The sequence below is a fragment of the Elaeis guineensis genome, chromosome 1 (assembly GCF_000442705.2).
Source record: "Elaeis guineensis isolate ETL-2024a chromosome 1, EG11, whole genome shotgun sequence".
NCBI classification, from domain to species: Eukaryota; Viridiplantae; Streptophyta; class Magnoliopsida; order Arecales; family Arecaceae; genus Elaeis; species Elaeis guineensis.
The window spans coordinates 155,427,328-155,445,819 of NC_025993.2; positions in this window are offsets into that span (position 1 = coordinate 155,427,328).

Below are 18,492 nucleotides of genomic sequence, written 5' to 3' on the forward strand. Positions count from 1 at the left end.
CAGGACAAGGGAGAGCACCAAGTCAAACAAAATCAAGAAAGAAAAATTTTCGGGTAGAAAAATTTGATCGCCATTTGGTTCTGGCTCCACGTATATTATATTTTAGAATCTATTTTATAATTGAAAAATGTTGGAGAGTTTTCCTACGTACCGTGTGCGTTGCTGGTAGAGTTAGTGCAGAAAGTGAGTCGTCAACTACCTTTGGAGTTGGATTTTGTCCAAAAAAAAAAAAAAAGGTTATCTTGAAATGTTCAAAAAGCACAGGGTAAATTTGTTTTTTGGATAGGTGGCATGGGATGAGAGGATTCGGCAGTGATGAATTCATCTTCAATTCGACTGCTTGGTTTCTAAGGAAGCTTCATAAAGAATTTAGTGAATTTTGCTTAGGATGTCTTTGTTTGGTTATTTTGGTAGGGACTTACTTCATTAGAGGAACTTCCATGCCCCATCAGCCGAAGTTATTTAGGTGCTTTTGAACCAGCTATTCTCAAAACAGAAAGTGATTTCAGCCATTTTGGAGCAACCAAAGTCCCAAAATCACTTCCATATACCTGAAACAATGTTGTTTTCCAACCAATGGGATGATTATATTTGCAAGTTTTGAAGATCATCAAACAAATTGGACAACATACCATGAGAAGGATACAGGAAGGCAAAGATATAGCAAGAAGCTTTCAAAAATTATGATAGTCATATCTATTAGACGATGTTACATATAATTTCATTTTTATGCTTATTCCAGTTTTATTTGAATCCTATGGTGGATACAACACATTGGCCATGACATAACTTCTTGGCGCGTTAGGCTAATAAATCGCCATGCAGGCCTATATCTGCACCTTCCACATCATATCTATGATTTTTGCCCTCAAGAATAATTTTGTTTTGTGCTCGTGGCTGAATACGATAAGCAACATGATGCTGCTAGCATGTTTGTCTTTTCCTTGGTTTCCTTGATGAAAAGAATCTGAAATTTTGCATGTATTTTGTTTTACTTGAGCGGGCTTTCTTAATTTCGGCTTTCTTTTTTCTTTCAATTTTAAGAGAGAGACGAATATGTGCTGATTAAAAGGAACAAAAATCATATGAGAAAGAGGAAACATGGCCTAAAAAGAGCCCTGTCTCATTTGATCCACTATGGTGTCCTTCCCATATGATTTTTGTTTGAGATTGCATTTGGCTATTTGTGTCTGTGGAATCGAAATCTTGAATCGTGTAGAATTAGAACCATTATTTCTTTTTAAATGTCAATTAAATGCAAACTCTGTTTTTTTTTTCTTTTTTTTTTTTCTACAGCTTTTGTCTCATGCCGGTTAGAGCAATGCTAATCCAATAAGGGAATAGCGGTGAAGAATTACAGTTTGCATTCACAACCCTTTTGCTTTCATGTTTAGTATTTTCATATTCTTTTCAGTGTGGCTAAATAGAGCAGTTGCTATAGATATAATTTTTAAGTCCATTGCCAACAATTTCGAGTACAGTTGCTTGGCACCTCACCCAATATGGCTGGCCCTTTAGAAGGTTTAGGATTCAAATTCTGTGTATTGCTAAAAAAGGGGAAAAGTGTTTTATATATTGCTTCATGTCGTTATTCTGAAACTTGTTTGCCAAAAATCCTGAGTTTAAATGAACTCTTGGTAAATACTCCTGAATGGGCTATTATATTATCAGGCCAATCACACGATCAAAGCCTACATTGGCCCAGCAGTTGGTGGCTGATGAAGAGCATAAGGGCGGCAACTTACTCCAACACATAGAAACCCAATCCTAATGGGTAGGTTTTGCCTGACTTGCAGTAGATGTGGAGCAGGTATGGTAATTGTTAAATCTACTTCGAACCCAACTAAGATACGTATGATCAATCCCTCACAAGTCTCCTCTCGAAGGGGGTAAAAACTAATTTGTATGAAAAAAAAATTCAGAGTTTTATCCTACTCAATCCATCCAACTCAGCCCATCTAACTCTACTTGTCATGCCCAGAGACCCTACCTGCTCTGCCTTACCTCGAGACAAGTATGAAGCCCGATAATGGCCTATCCAATCCATACCTTGTCCAGTGCTAACAAGACTACTCAATATGAGGACCAAACAGAAGCTAAAAATAAGGACTTATTTCATGATTACCAATTAACATTAGTTCAAAGAAGAACCAGTGTAATAGGGATCATCAAGCACCATGGCTTTTGGCAACGACTGCAACATCTTAGTAGATGAATGCATGATTTGATACGTGCACCGTGAGTGAACGGTGGCATCATATAATCGTAATCTTTGTCAAGTCCAAGTGGACAACATGTGCCCTGTGGATTGGGCCTAACAAGAGGCCGTTTCCTCTTTCAAGCTCGTTTTAGTCTATCCTACTCTCGATCCACATGCCTTAGCCCGAGCCGAAAGCATAATGGGTTGGCCCAGTTGTTGATCCCCTGAACATTGAAAATAGCAAAAATACTCCAACAAGTATGGTTTCTCAAGTGACTCCTTCTGTACAATAGATCGCCGGAAGTGCAACTACGATTACATTTGTGAAGGGATTGTGAAAACTTGTCGATTGCAAAGAGTAAATATAACATTTGAGGTATGCATGTAAATAAAATGGCTTTTCTTTTTCTAGAGTTTATATTTAGGGCCCGTACTATTGTGGATAAATATTATGAAAAAATTGATCAATTTTTCCATCGATCAATTTATCCATATTTTTATACTTTTCAAGATGGATAATTTATTTTTCAAAGATAGCATTTTCTTATGAAATGAGGGGAAAATCTTATTCACCTAAAGGGTAGCCAGATCATTTTCTCACCAGCCAGTAAAGTAGATATTTTTGGTATTATTCCTAAAATACTCCATCTTCATTTTCAATGCCTTCATCATTCAATGTCCAATAACTTACATCCACTCTCTCTAAATCTAAAAAGCATGAAGGGTATTATGAAAAATATATATAAATATTAACAATTTGTCTAGAAAAATATTATGCAAAAGAACATGGATGATAAATTTTGAAGCCACTTTCTCATATGTAAAAAAATATAGATAAATTATTTTTTTATCTGAATATTATCTAGATAATATTTATCCAAAATAATATAAATTTTTAGATAAATTTTTATTCATAAAAAAATAAACTTTTAAGAAAACTAAGATAGTGCCTATATAAAGTGGACAATGACAACCGTTTGAGTTTAGCCCAAAGAAATCAAAATGGTCCAAAGCCTATGATAAATGCGAAGGGATAGGCTTTTGGGCTTAGAAATTGCTGGACAACATGTTTACGCAGCTGGCCCAAAGTGGGTCCCTACCCTAGATCTAAGCGCATAGTTGGCAGTGAATATTTTTTAGGCAGGCGCCAAACCTTGAAACTAATTTGCCCAAATCAGTTCCGTCAGCACCTCTAGTAATTTTTTGTGCACTACATCCCATGAAGAAAAAATATACTACTTCACTAAATTGCATCATATAGCTTAATAAAGGACGGACGTTTAATACAGCTCAATTTTTTTTCTTAAATTTTTTTGACCAAATTACCCTTTCCTATTGAATGCTATGAGATCCTAGATAATATTATGACATCATATTACTTTTTCATATGATGCAATATGATATCATAGGATGCAACAGGACGTCATAATATTATTATGACATCATACTAGTTTTTATGATATCTTGATAATTATTTACAGGATGTAATAGAATATCATATGATGCAACAAGATATCATAATATTATTATAGCACCTTGTTAGTTTTTATAGTATCTTGATAATTATTTATAGGATGTAATATAATAGTATAGAATATAATATGATATCATAATATCATAAGATGCAACAAGATGTCATAGGATGCAATAAGATATCATAGGAGCAAAATAGAGTAAAAGGAAGGAAAGGATATTTTGATCAGAAAAAATTTGAGAAAAAAAGCTGAACTGTATTAAATACATGTTTGTTTATTAATTGTATTACTTGACCCAATCCAGTAAAGTAGTGTATTTTTTCTCCACTAGAGATGATGTACAAAGAATTTTTCTTGATACTCTAGACTTGATTAAACCCAACCTACTGTTGTAACCAGATATGGCAGCAATCAGCCTGCTTGTGGTAATTTTATTTCAAACGAAAGTGACCAAAGATGCTCAACAAAATTTTACTCGTAACACCTCAAGGCCCTATGATTGTTTCCTCCTTAGTTGATATTGTTCTTGTTTTCTTATTTAACTAGTGTGCGACCCATACTATGTAGTGGGTTTTCTTTCGTAGAAATAACATCCTTATAAAGATTGCTTTAATCTTCATCGGCTGAAGTTTCTTCATTGAAATTGAACAAAAGATAAAAAAAATTAACCATCAGCTTGTAAATTTATTTTTAAATAATTTTTTATTGTATAAGCTGAAGAAATTTTAAAATAATATAAAAATTTTAGAAAGAATTACGTCACCCTAATTTTGATTTTTTTTGAGGATGGCATGATCAACGATCTTCTACATAGTGAATAGTAATAATTTTAGTAAATATATGAGAAATGTGTTTATAGAATGTTTAATAAAAAAATGTTATCGAATGGTATTAGAAGATTTTTCGAAGGGTTACTTCCATGAAATAGATCATACTTGATTTATATTTTGAGGGTTGAAAAAACTGATTCTTCCATCAATTTTGATGGGCGTATTGATGAAGAGCCTCCCTCTAAATTTTTAGATTTAGATTCATCTTCTTTCAAAATTTTGATAACTTTAAAGTTTAAGCTATTATCATATTGATTTTATGAACCAAATATTATTTGAAAGATATAATCATTGTCGATGATCTTTTTAATAATAATTGGAAGCATAAACCTATCAATTTCTGAATCTGTTGCAAGGTTAAGTGTTAGAATATGAATCAATTACTGAGCCATTTTTTCAAATATTATGAAGTTTGTTGCACCGGTATTGTCCTCAACAATAGTGTTTAATTTATACCTAATATAGTCATAGCATAATCATTTTTATCTAAGGAAGGAACCTATCAAGTTTAAAATTATCAAGTCAAAATTATTTTGCAGATGTTTTTTAATCATACTATGGTGCTGGAGGTAGATCATTTTTTCCACACTAGTTGCATAAAAACTTATCATCATAAATTTTAACTATAGCATGACTTGCACCACCATCCATAGGTTGTGTATATATCTTTTAATTTTATTTTACATATAAATTTTATACCTAAAAAAAATAAATTTATTTTTTTCATATTATATAATCATATAACTTGATAATGAAATCTTGAAATATACCTGACATTCAAGTTGATTTGATTGCAACAATTCTTGTATTATTTTTTTATTGGTGATTGCCTCATGTCATGGATCAATAATTATCTGCTGCTGTTGTTCAGCATATGCAATTAAAATGATTGGAGCTTTTAACCAATATATTTATTAAAAAATATATTAAAAGTCTCAAAAAAAATCTTATGCTAATCAAGTATGTCATGATAAATTTTTTCTAAACTAACCTTTGTCGATAATCATCGATTTCTAATATGCCAATGTTCATATAAAATTTCGAAGTAGAACATATTGATAAGCATATTTTTTCTGTGGGTGCAAGTCATCATAGTTAATTTGGGTATATTGGTAAGAAGATGTTAAATATTTTTGCAAGTTTTAACGATCATATCAGTAAAAATGATGACCATAGGACCTCCCCTTTCTTTTTTTCTATTTTTTTTTGGATCCATTTCTTTAGTAAATTTGGCCCATATAATAACTAATACTGTCTCTGAGCTATGAAATATATATATATATATATATATATATATATATATATATATATATATATGATCTCTAAATTAAAAAAAATGTAGCCAAACAATAGTATTTACATAATGTTAAGAAAAAAGTAACAATAAAAATTACTCTAAATCTTGAATTTTCAAGTTCCTTTTATGCCTCATCTTTTGTCTAATAGATATTTGCTCAAGAGGGCCCAAAGAAATGATATGGCTAATGACATCTGCAAAATAGATAGTTCATCATAATAAATATATATAATTATATCATAATTTATATTTTAGAAGTTTTTCGGTGTGTTATGTTTGATGGACATACCTGTCAAACAGAGATCATTATAATTTAGCTGATAAATCTTCAAAATATATGAAATTAAATTTTTAAAAAAGTATGGAGCCATTGTGTCGAACGATTTCTTGTACAGCTATCCATCGATTAATGTAGATGATATATTGATGAGCAGAAGCGCTAAAACTTTTTTGTATTGGGAGTGATATTGAATTTTTCAAAAAAAATATATATTTTCTTCGATCAGTATACTTCTAAATTGCACTGCATCCTCTTTACGTATAGATGCTTGTATCATAGTTTTCTATAAAAAATTAGTCCAAAAAATAAACACAAATGTATAAAAAATTTACAAACAAAAATGTTGGCAAAAAATTATCATAAAAATACAGTCGATGCTTAATAGTTGATTGTCAACGTTTGGATTTATAGAATCCCAAAGCCTTGCAATCCAAACTTTGATCCTCCAATTTTGCTTCTCCAATGATAATTGTGATAATAAAGTATATTACATATTTTCCTACTAACCTATCTAAGATCGAAAAATGAATCAGAATGTAAAGATTTTGGGAATCAAAAAAGATTTGTAAGAGATTATTCAATTTAGTAATTTGTAGTACAATACAAAAGAGGTATATTTGAGGGTAAATCATCAAAAACTTTATGATACAATATTTTTAGTATAATTTTTTGACATCGTATTTTTATTTTTTATCAATATTTTTATTCTTTTCTAAGATGTGATACGAGAAAATGCCACGTAAAGTTGACCATGACTGAAAACTAGAGTGGGCAAGTACAATCCAATTTTTTTTCAAAATTTGGCCCTAACTTTTATCAATTATCATGGCATAGCAAAACCTTACTAAAAATTACCTTCTTTTGAAAGTAAATGGCCACTTCACTTTAGTCACTTGAATAATAATGCGAGGGATATAAACTTTAGTACCAATATGACTGTCCGTAATAATTTTTGCTTATATAATTTTTGAATTTAAGTTTGTCACAATCAACTTGATGCTATTGCATCTACCTACACTTTGATTTATATTTCATAATAACATTACTAGAGCACCTATGTTTAAATTTAAATGATGATTAGCAACCCTGTTAAATTTGAAATAATTCAAGAATTCGATAGGATATAAAATATTTGCTATTTCATCTTCCACTAATATTTTACACACTGTATCAGAACTTAAATATACTCTCTCTTCAGCATCCAATAAAAATAGGATATGCATATTTATCTCATCAATAATTTCATTCGTAGGTATAATTATAGCTTTTTCTTTTAAATATCCTGAATCATTATAATTTACTAAAAATTTAGTGTAGATAGCTGAAGCAATATACTAAACATGATCATTCTGTGTTTTTATAAGCAAAGCATTGAAAATTTTTATCCAGCATGGTTCATCTTCATTTTCTTCTAACTTGATGGTTGGAATTTTTTCATCTCCAATATTTAAAAGCTATTTGCCAAAATTGATCAATGATACTCTAGATTCTTCATCCAAATCAGTATTTAACACTCATATATTTTTTTCAGAAATAATACTTTATAATATTTCTATAAATATGATCTACTAATTGATGCATCAACTATTTCTAATCTATCTTCTCCAATAATCACCGAAAGAATTTATCAAAAATCTTTACCAAAAAGTATGGTTTTTTAGCTAAATATTTTTTATATGTTAATACATCATGTTTCTGTAAAATATCTTTTAAATTTTTATCGAATGCTTCAAAATAATTTCTATAATTCATAGGAGCTTCATCCCATATTATCAAACTTGTAGATTCAATTAGCTTTGCAAGCTATGTACCCTTTTTAATTTCATATGTCGAAGAATCATCAATTTGAAGTGAGATTTTAAATCTTGAATGTATGGTTCATCCACCAGATAATAAAAGCAATGCTACTCCTGAAGAAGCAATGGTTAAAATAATTTTCTCCTTGGAGCATATCTTTATAATTATCATTTGCTATAGATATATTTTACCAGTTCCTCTACGACTATATACAAAAAATAATCCATCTTTATTTTTCTCAATAGCATTGAGGACTGCTTCATAAATAATCTTTTGTTCTTTATTTAGATTTTCAAATAATTTTTGATATTCAATTTCTAGTTCTTGAACATCATAAGCTCTTCCCTCAATAATCTGTTGTTTAACTCTTCCATTATGATATTATTAGGTGCTGGAAGATTATAATCAGAAAGCAAACAATAATTTTTATTGAATACTTTTTCTAATTCAAACAAAATATGATTCTTCAATAGTGATTTAGGAATGCATAAATTTGATAATTATAATATATTCTTCAATTTGATAATTATAAATTTGAAAAACTTATTTGGATCAGTAACTTCATAATAAACTATAAGAGTAATGAAAAGTTATCTCGACTCTGATATTGTTGCTCAATAGGAAGCTTCTTCTAATGCATCATTTCATTCTTTATCATCACTTAATAAACCAAGTGCATTACATGCCGATTGAAAAGTTGGACGTACAATACCATTGACGGTCCTAATTTCTTCATAATTTCTAGATCCTTTAACAATACTTAAAAGCATTCATAAATAATATAGTCCACGTGAACTGGAATGAACATATACAATCTTGCCAATCTGAGTTTTTCTTTCTCCTGCTCTAGATTTTGTCTCTTAAGTTTTGTATCTATTTAGTCGAAAATTTTGTATATGTCAAATCTTTTGCATTATCAAACATTTTCTTTGTTAGCATCCATTTGGTTAACATTATTTTATCAATATCTTTTCTTATCAAAATACTTGATAAATTTTAATTTTCATGATAGACAACTCCATTCATACATGGAAGATGCACAACTAATCGTTCAACTATTGGCTCTCTAAAATGAATATCAAATTGAAATATTAATCAGACTGCTTCATATGCTGATAAATACCGGTAATCAAGATATATTTTAATTTCATTAACTTATTCATGTCATTTTTCTCTAGTTTGATCATCAAGTATCATATTTTCAATGATGACTGCTCTTATTCTATCAACACCTTTATTCATATATTTAAAAAAATAATATTTAATTATTTTTTATTTATTACACCATTCAATATTTATATGCGCCTGATAATGTATAAGTAGATCCAGATTATATGGAATAACAAATCTATTTTCAAGGATAACTCCATTTTTAATACCATATCAACCATCATCTCTCCTCCTGTAAATAGCAAATCTATTTTCACTGATTGATGTTTTGCTACAAAATTTTTTTGAAAAATATTTCAAACACTGTCCTTTGACCATACATGATGATTTTGGATTTTTATATCCACACGAGACATACATGGTGATTTTGGGTTTTTATATCCATATGGGTCAATTGGTTCCATATTTTTAGCAGATAGTTCTACACTTATTATAGAATCTATATCTATAATTATCGAATACTTATATTCGGAATCTAGCCAAAGCAATATATACACATGAGGTAAATTATATTTTTGAAATTCTATTGTATATAAAACTTCAAAAGTTATAATAACAAACAATGTCAGAATATAAACTTAAATATATTGATAATTATTTCATATTCATTCCTTAGGTAATGTTAATTTACCTCCAACAATTTTTTCGAAATGATGTTTTTTAGTAAGATCCGATATTAATTCTTCAAGTTTTATTTTGAAAACCCTACTCACAATATCGAACCTATTTTCAACTATCTAATCTGGAATTAAACTCAAAGCTGTATTGATTTCAGGCCATTGTACATGTAGATAAATATGATGAATAAATTTGAATATTTATATCATTTATAAATAGTGATAGCATCTTGGTAATTCTAGATCATGTATCTTGGACTACCAATAAAATTTGATGATAAAATAATTTATTTTCTAATTATATCACCATCAACATCATCCTGTACAACTGCATCCTTTACATCCTAATAAATTTTGAAACGAAGATCTTTTTGATTCCTCCTAACATAACTTAGTCTTTCCTTTTTGATATATGCAAAAGTATCAATCAAATATTATTGAAATAATCTACCACTGCTTATTAATATTAAAAAAATATCTCAAGATTCGATCCATAATAAGCCTAAAATGAGATCCAAGATAAAAAATAAAATCCAATGAGACCAAGATAAGCCCAAACAGAGTCTAAATGAAGAAGATACATGTGAGAGAGCAGGTTGGGAGTAGCTGGTACGGCCCACAGACCGTCAAAGGGGCCCACAGGCCGAAGGCAGCAAGGGCCAGGCCCGGCAGCACGCTATTGCTGGGCTAGCAGCACGCTGGGCCAGCTCAGGCACATGCACAGCAGCAAGTGCGGGCGCCCAGGCCCACCTGGATATCACGGTCCATGATGGACTGTGCTTTGTTGTGGCTCACGGGCGATGGTGTGGACCGGAGTGCGATTCGACAGCTCTAGAGCAAGCCAGTCGCGCTCAGAGAGTTAAGGGATTTTTCGAGTTTGATGAGGATCCTAGAGATGCTTGATTGCATGATCGGACGGCTACAATGTGAGCCGATCATGATCGAATAGCTAAAATTGATTTTGGACTTTGATTTGGACTCGATCTCCTAGTGAAATACTATTTTAAAATTTTTTGGTGGCTATAAAACTCTGATTGATGATCTGTTTATGGGGTCGGATAGCTGGTGACATCCTGATCATGCAGAGAGGCTTCTTGAGAGATTTTAGAGAATTTTTGTGAGGATTTTGAGACTTCTTGTTAAGATACTCTTGTACAAAGATTGAGTGGTGAGTTTCTCTTATATTTTTTGATTTTGTTTCTCTCATAGTGAAGCTTGCACGCCTCATGAAGGTAGGCTTGAGGCCGATCCACATATTTTTATTGTGTTTGTTTGTTGTTCTTTCTTCTTCTTCTTTTTCTTGTGTGGTATCAATATCTGCTTCTCGGATGTTATTGTGATCTTGGGTGGATGATCCGTGTTCCACAATTGAGGGATCTACCCCAACAAGTGGTATCGAGCCAAGTTACTGTGGATAAGTGGTATTAGGCGGTCTAGATAGAGATGGTATTGATCGAGATAGAAGATAGAAAGACAAACACAATCAAGATGGAGATCAACTGGTTTGATGAAAAGAGTAATTTCTCCTTGTGGTCAGCGAGGGTGAAGGATATGCTCATCCAATAGGGGTTGATCGACGCTCTCTTGAATGAGAAGAAGCCGACCACCATAGAAGAGAAGACTTGAGAGTGGCTACAAATACAAGCAGTGAGTACCATCCGTATGTACTTGATGGATGAGGTGATAATCCATATACTTGAAGAGATTTTTTCGATGGGACTATGGTCGAAGCTCGAGGAGTTGTACATAGTAAAATCCCTTAGCAATGGTCTTTTCTTATAAAGGCAGTTCTACTAACTACGGATGGATGAGGGACAGCGTGCAGGAGTATCCAATCACTTTCAAAAGATTTTTATCAGTCTTCTTAGGGTAGGTGAGAAGGTTGAGAAGAAGATCAGGGCATTGATCTTGCTCGCATCGCTTCTTCCTTCATATGAGTTCTTGATGACTGCTCTTCTAGTGAGGAAGAGCACCATCACGATGGATGAGGTCATTATGGTGATTCTTCAGATCGAGATTCTTAGGAGGAAGAATCCAGCTTCGAGCTCAGGTGGTGGTAGCTCAACTTTGATGATTTTTAGAGGAGCAGGTGGCAGCAGACGAAGCAACAGGAGGATCGTGAGGAGGTCAATCCAGGTCCAAGATGAAAGATCCCAGCAAGATCAGATGCTATCGGTGTGATGAGTTGGGGCATCGTATCAGAGATTACCCATAACTTGAGAATCGGATAAGGGCTACTGCAGTGATAGCTAGTAGTAAGCCAGAGGATGATGTCCTATTGATATCTGATGAGGTATCTACTTCTTTCTAGCAGTAAATTTTAGATTTTATATGCACCCATCATATATGTTGTAGAGAGGATCTATTTGATTCTTTGAAGAGTAGTGAGAGTACTGTTCATCTATCGGATGGATCGAGCTATGCGATCAGGGATATCGAGACAGTCAGCTGGAGGATACATGATAGTGCAGTGAGGAGATTGAGAGAGGTCCGATCCATATCTAATTTTAGACGAAATCTTATCTTACTGAATAGACTGAATTCAAATGACTATAGGTGGATAGCTGGTGATGGAATTCTGAAGGTCATGCACGGCGATAGGATGATATTGGAGTAGAAAAAGATCAGAGATGGACATTACTACTTGGTATGGAGCCCAGTGCAAGTTGGAGTTTCAAGTGCCAGAAGGAGCCCAGAGCGAGATGGAGCTCCAAATGCAGGTGGATCGGATATAAGACGGGAGACTCGAAAGGATGAGAAGCGACATCGTAGAGTGAAATTCTTATTATTACAGAGGACTTTCTTGAATAGATCTTTGGTCAGAGTGGACACAGCCTATGATGGAGGCGGGATCGAGCGATCTGGCTTGACTCTTACGTTTGCCCATCCATAAGGCAGCATGTGTGCCCCAGGACATAGGGGCAAGATGGATCACAGGCTCTTAGAGATAGGTGAAGGTCAAATATTGAGTCGATGTAAAGATCGTTAAGAAAAATATCTCGAGATTCTATCCATAATAAGCCTAGAATGAGGTTCAGGATGAAAGACGAAATCCAACAAGATCAAGATCAATCCAAATGGAGTCCGGATGAAGAAGACACATGCGAGGGAGCAGTTGATATGGCCCACTGGCCGTCAGAGTGTCCCACAGGCCATCGAAGCAACCCATGGGCCATTGGAGGGGCCCACAAGCTGGCGCAAGTCGGAGGCAATGCAGGCTAGGCCCGGCAGTGCGCTAGCACTGGGCTGGCAGCGCACTGGGCCGGCCCAGGCACGCACGCAGCCTATGAGTGCGGGCACCCAGGCTCACCTAGGTATCACGATCCACGGTGGGCCGCACTCTATCATGGTTCACAGGTGATGGCATAGACTAGAGCGTGATCTGATGGCTCTGGAGCGAGTCGGTCATGATCAGATGGTTGACGGGCTTTTCGAGTTTGATCAGAAGCCTTGGGATGCCTGATTGCACGATCGGACGACCATAATGCTAGCCGGTCACAATCGGACGGCCAGAATTGACTTTGGACTTTGATTTGGACTGGGTCTCCTAGTAAAATACGGTGTTAGGATTTTTTGGAGGCCATAAAACTCTGATTGACAATCCGTTTATGAGGTCGGGTTGCTGGTGACGTCCTGGTCGTACAGAGAGGCTTCTTGAGAGATTTCAGAGAACTTTTGTTTGGATTTTGGGACTTCTTGTTGAGATACTCTTGTATAAAGATTGAGTAGTGAGTTTCTCTTGTATTTTTTGATTTTATTTCTCTCCTAGTAAAACTTGCACACTTCATGGAGGTAGGCTTGAAGCCGATCCATGTATTTTTATTGCATTTGTTTGTTGTTCTTTCTTTTTCTTTTTCTTGTGTGGTATCAACATATGCTTCTCGGATATTGTTGTGATCTTGGACGGATGATCCATGTTTCGTAATTGAGGGATCTATCCCAATATATTTTTTCTTCATTTGCTTTTTACTATTTCCTATAACCATAAAATTTTCTCATTGTAATATATTACCTTGCTACATTATATTTTCTTCTAAGTTCTCTAAATTTGATATCAATCCTGAAACCATCCTCACCATGTGAAAATAAAATTGGATATTGTATAGCTATGAAACTAGGGTGCAAATCACTGATATGTTTTCAATCTTCCATCTTATATTCGATAATAATATCATGTTGGTGATCTACCTAGCTCAGGTCGCCAACAATTAATCCAGTAATTTTTGATGTCGAAGGAACATTATATTGTAGACCATCTTTATGATGCTTTCTTAATAATCTTAATCACACAGATAGAAAATCAGATTTTCTAAAATGATCTCTAACCATTCTGAAAGCTTTAATAATTTGATTTTTAGTATCAAACATCCTAATCAAACTTTCTATAATTTCTCCATCTATTTTAGAATAACCATTATCTAAAATAATTGCTCCAATTCTATTGCATATTTCATGTTCGGTGTCATATATATATAATCGTATAAATTTTAGCTTTTCTCCATCAACAGGTAATAATAATCGCATTCTATGATGATTTTGTCCATTGATCCAAAAAATCTAAGGTCCAAATTTTTTATTAATTTATTATCAATTTTTGACCCAATTGATGTAAATGCAAATATTGAGTTATATGTTCTAATATTTTTTCAAAATTTTATCGCCATTTGTCCTCCATTATTTCTTAGCAAAAGATCTAAAAAATTTGGAGTTTCTTTCAACTTTAGTAAATCAACTCTATCTTTGTGACAATATAAGCTAAATGTGAGTCTTGATATATTTTTGATTTTCTATATATATTCTGCATATCAAAATATAGCTCCACAGAAACTACAAGAATATTCTGATAGACCCATATCTAATGACTCAGCAAATTTCTCTACATGAAAAAAATCTAAGTTTCATTCAAGTTATTTAAATATTTATTTTTTTAAAAAAATTAAAAGCTTATTTCGACATTCAAAAGTAGATATATTTAGATTTTATTGACAACCTAATCAACCATGCAATCATGATGATATATCTGTTGTAGCATTATAGGCCGCTTGTTGATCAGTATTTTTAGAAATCTTATATCAAATAGTATCTAGATTTTCTTCACTTTTTACAACAGAATGACAACATATTTGGACCATTTTCTTCTTCCTTCCATCATGCTTCGAATTATCATTTGCTTTTATCAATCATTGACTTCTTTGTTTGCTAAGAATTTGCATTCTATTCATTTTATTTTGTCTATATATACCTGCATAATCCGTTCTATACATTATATAATAAACATGTTATATATTTTATTTTTTTCTTATTTTTTTTTTGTAATCCAAAATATAGCTTACCAATTAATGATGGTTTTCAAAGAAAAAAAAGAAAATAGAAAAATCATTTGCCTCATAAAAATATTATAGTTAAAATATATTATTTAGATTTTAAAAATTTCAAGTTCAATAGAACTAAAAAGTATAGGTTACCAAAATTTTGGAATGAATAAGAAAAAATAAATAAGAGCGAAATCCTAATACTAAAATATTGCACTACATATGGAGAAAAATATATATCACTTCTTTTTTTTTTATATATATATGCTTTTTTTTTGTCACCAATAATGCAAAAAAAAAGCTACAAAACACTCCATGGGTCCTACATCAGTAACTACATTCTAAGCAAAATTATAAAATATACTTTATACATTCCCTAGAATTTACTTGAAAAAAGAAAAATGTTGCTTCCTATTCAATACTTATAGCAAATTAGAGACCAAACATTGAATATAAATCACATAGAGTTTCCGCCCACCGACGATCCAGCATCAAGATCGAACATCTTTTTATACCTATATGGCTCCTCCACCAGCACATCATAATCATTTTTCAACTCCCTATATTTATTAATAGCCAAATCATGGCTATCTTGCAACATCCTATGCCCAGCATCGAGGTCGTCATATGCAATTTTTATTCTTCAATACTAATATTTATAATATCGTTTATTCATATAGTTGTAATCATCAATTTCAAATCTAAAATAATCTTTCAAAACATTTATAGCAATTTTTGCTGCATTTTCTTCGAACTCAATCTGTACTGTTCCCATTTCTCCCCATATCCTATTATATTCAATGAGCCCACCTCCTATTTCTTGGCTTGATTCGAGAACATTTTCCATGTAAGCTTGCAGTAGGCTAGAACGATGCACAACTACTACATATTTTGGAGGCATTAACCCTAACCTAATGGTGACCTCTTCTAGCACAATTTTTGAAAAAATTTTTAATTAAGTTCATTTTGACAATTACAGTAAATTATGGAATTAGAATTGCAACACCAAATCATTCTTTGTTTTATTAAAATCATAAAACATCAATAACATGTCTATAACTCGGGGGGAAAAAATAAAATTTATCTGGTCATACATAACATTAGTAGATTCGAAAATTGTTATTTGTATGCAAAAGCAAGTTTAATAGAACTATAAGTTCTCTTATCCCATGCTATCTCTTATCAATTTTGTTCACTCAATGAAGCTAGATCAAAACTATGACATTATCTTACTTGATCGGTACAATTTTTTTGAAGATTTTATCATTGATGATCATCAAGTCGATATACTATGAACCCCTAGCCTATACTTACAATTTTAAAAATTGAGATATTGATATACAATATCCGAAAAGTACATCTATTGGAAAGGTTTATGTTTAGCCAAATATTTTTTTTTCTTTTCAGGGAAAATGTTGTAAAATGTATGATAACATCTTTATAAAGTTATAGAAATACATTGAAAACATCACATCCATATATATATATATATATATATATATATATGTTGTTCTTTTAATTTCTCAAGTTACATAATGAAAATATAATAAGTTTTTTATAGGCTTTAATCTAATATTTATAACCAAATATCTTAATTGTATTATGGATATTTTTAATGTTAGGCAATATTTTTTTTATTGAAAATGCTACCATAACTTTGGAATCTATGCATTTTTTTTTATTTTTTAAAATAAAATAATATTTTTTAGTCTATATATATTGTCCAAATTTAACAAAATTTTATTAACAAATTTTTGAAGCATATTTTTTTTATAATTATATATATATTTTTTTATAATTATAGTGAATCGGTGGATTGCCCTGTAAAAATAATAAGTAGAGATAATTTTTTGCAAATATATATATATTTTTAAAACTTCCATCCAGAAGTTTCTAGCTCCTTCTCAGCCCCATCCCGTCCGCTCCACACTCGCTTGCCCCTTTCCCTCTACCATCCGTTCCCCTCATCTCTTCCTTTTTCTCACCTCCCCGCTCGATCGTCCCTTTCCCTCTACCACTTCTTCTCCACCTCATTCCTTCTTCTTCTCCCTCCCCTACTCCTTTCTTCAAGATCAATCACCTCACCTTCTCTCTTATGGCTTCACCAACTCTTGCCCTAACCTCTCTCATGGCTCATCTGAAGAGAGCACTCCTCACTTATCAGAGCCTCCTTCCCCAGAGTGCAGACCACTGTCGGAGTCTCCTTCCCCAAAGTGCAGGTCATCGGAGCACAACATCGACGATGACAGGTAAATCATCCTCTTCACCTCCCCTTTATTTTTCATTATGCTTCTCCTCCTTCATTTACTTTTCTTTTTCTGGATTCATCTTCTCATTTTTCCCTCTTTCCTCTTTTGCTATCCCCCCATCCTTCTTTCAACATCGGCAACTTCCCCCTTTCCTCTTATCTGGATCTTTTTCTGTCCATGCTCTGACGGGAGCTAGGGTTAGGGTTTCTGATTTGCTAGGATTAGGGTTAGGGCTTGGATGACCAATCCAAGCCCCAGTAGGAAAGCTCAGTTTTGTTTCGATCTATTAGCCCAACACAAATAAAAAACCTAGCAGCCCAAGCCCATATACTTCTTAGCCAAGACCATAGCTGAAATCGTACACCCTAGGCCAACCCTATAGCCTGATCTATATCCCGATCTTAACCCATTAGGCTTAGGTCAAAAATATATCAAGCCCAGATCAACCCAAACAATCTAGGACCAAGATTAAGACCAAGATCAAGACCAAGACCATGGGCTCTAACCCAAAGGTCTGAGCTCAGGTCCAAAATAACATCAAGCCCAAACCCTTTTTTTTTGTGATCCAAAGGCCTAAGCTTAGGCCCAAGTCTGATACCCATGACCTACAATCCACAGGCTTAAGCCCAGACCCAAAATAACATCAAGTCCAAACCCATAGCCTGTGATCCAAAAGCCTAAACCCAGCCTTAGCTTAACCATGCTTAGGCCCAAGCCTAATACCATGGGCTGTGATCCAAAGGCCTAAGTCTAGATTCTAAATGATATCTAGCCCAAACCCAACCTATAATCTAACCCAACTCGAGCCCACAAACCCTGCACCAAGATTCCAGCCCAACCCATATACCAAATCTAACTCACGGCCCTAACCCTAAGCCCATGTCTAGCCCAATCCTATATGCAATTGGATTGAGCCCATAGACTAATTTCACCAAACCATGGACCCTGATCCAAAAATGTGAGCTTGAGCCCATGTAAATCTAAACCCACACCCACGGACCCGAACCTGTCCACAAATCAGAGCCGGTTTATGAATCCAAATCTTTTAACAGACCCGTATCTTAAACCCGTTTACATCTCCTCTTTACCTGTCAGAGCACTTTATCTTCCTTCATTCTTTCTCTGTTCCATTCAAATCTTCTTCCATAATCCGGTTCTTTTTTTTCTGGTATAGAAAGGTTGCTACACCACAGCAGCAATCGTGCTCGGACCCATTCGTTTGAGATTTTTTTCGCTTTCATAGACATGATGGATGGCCACTAAAT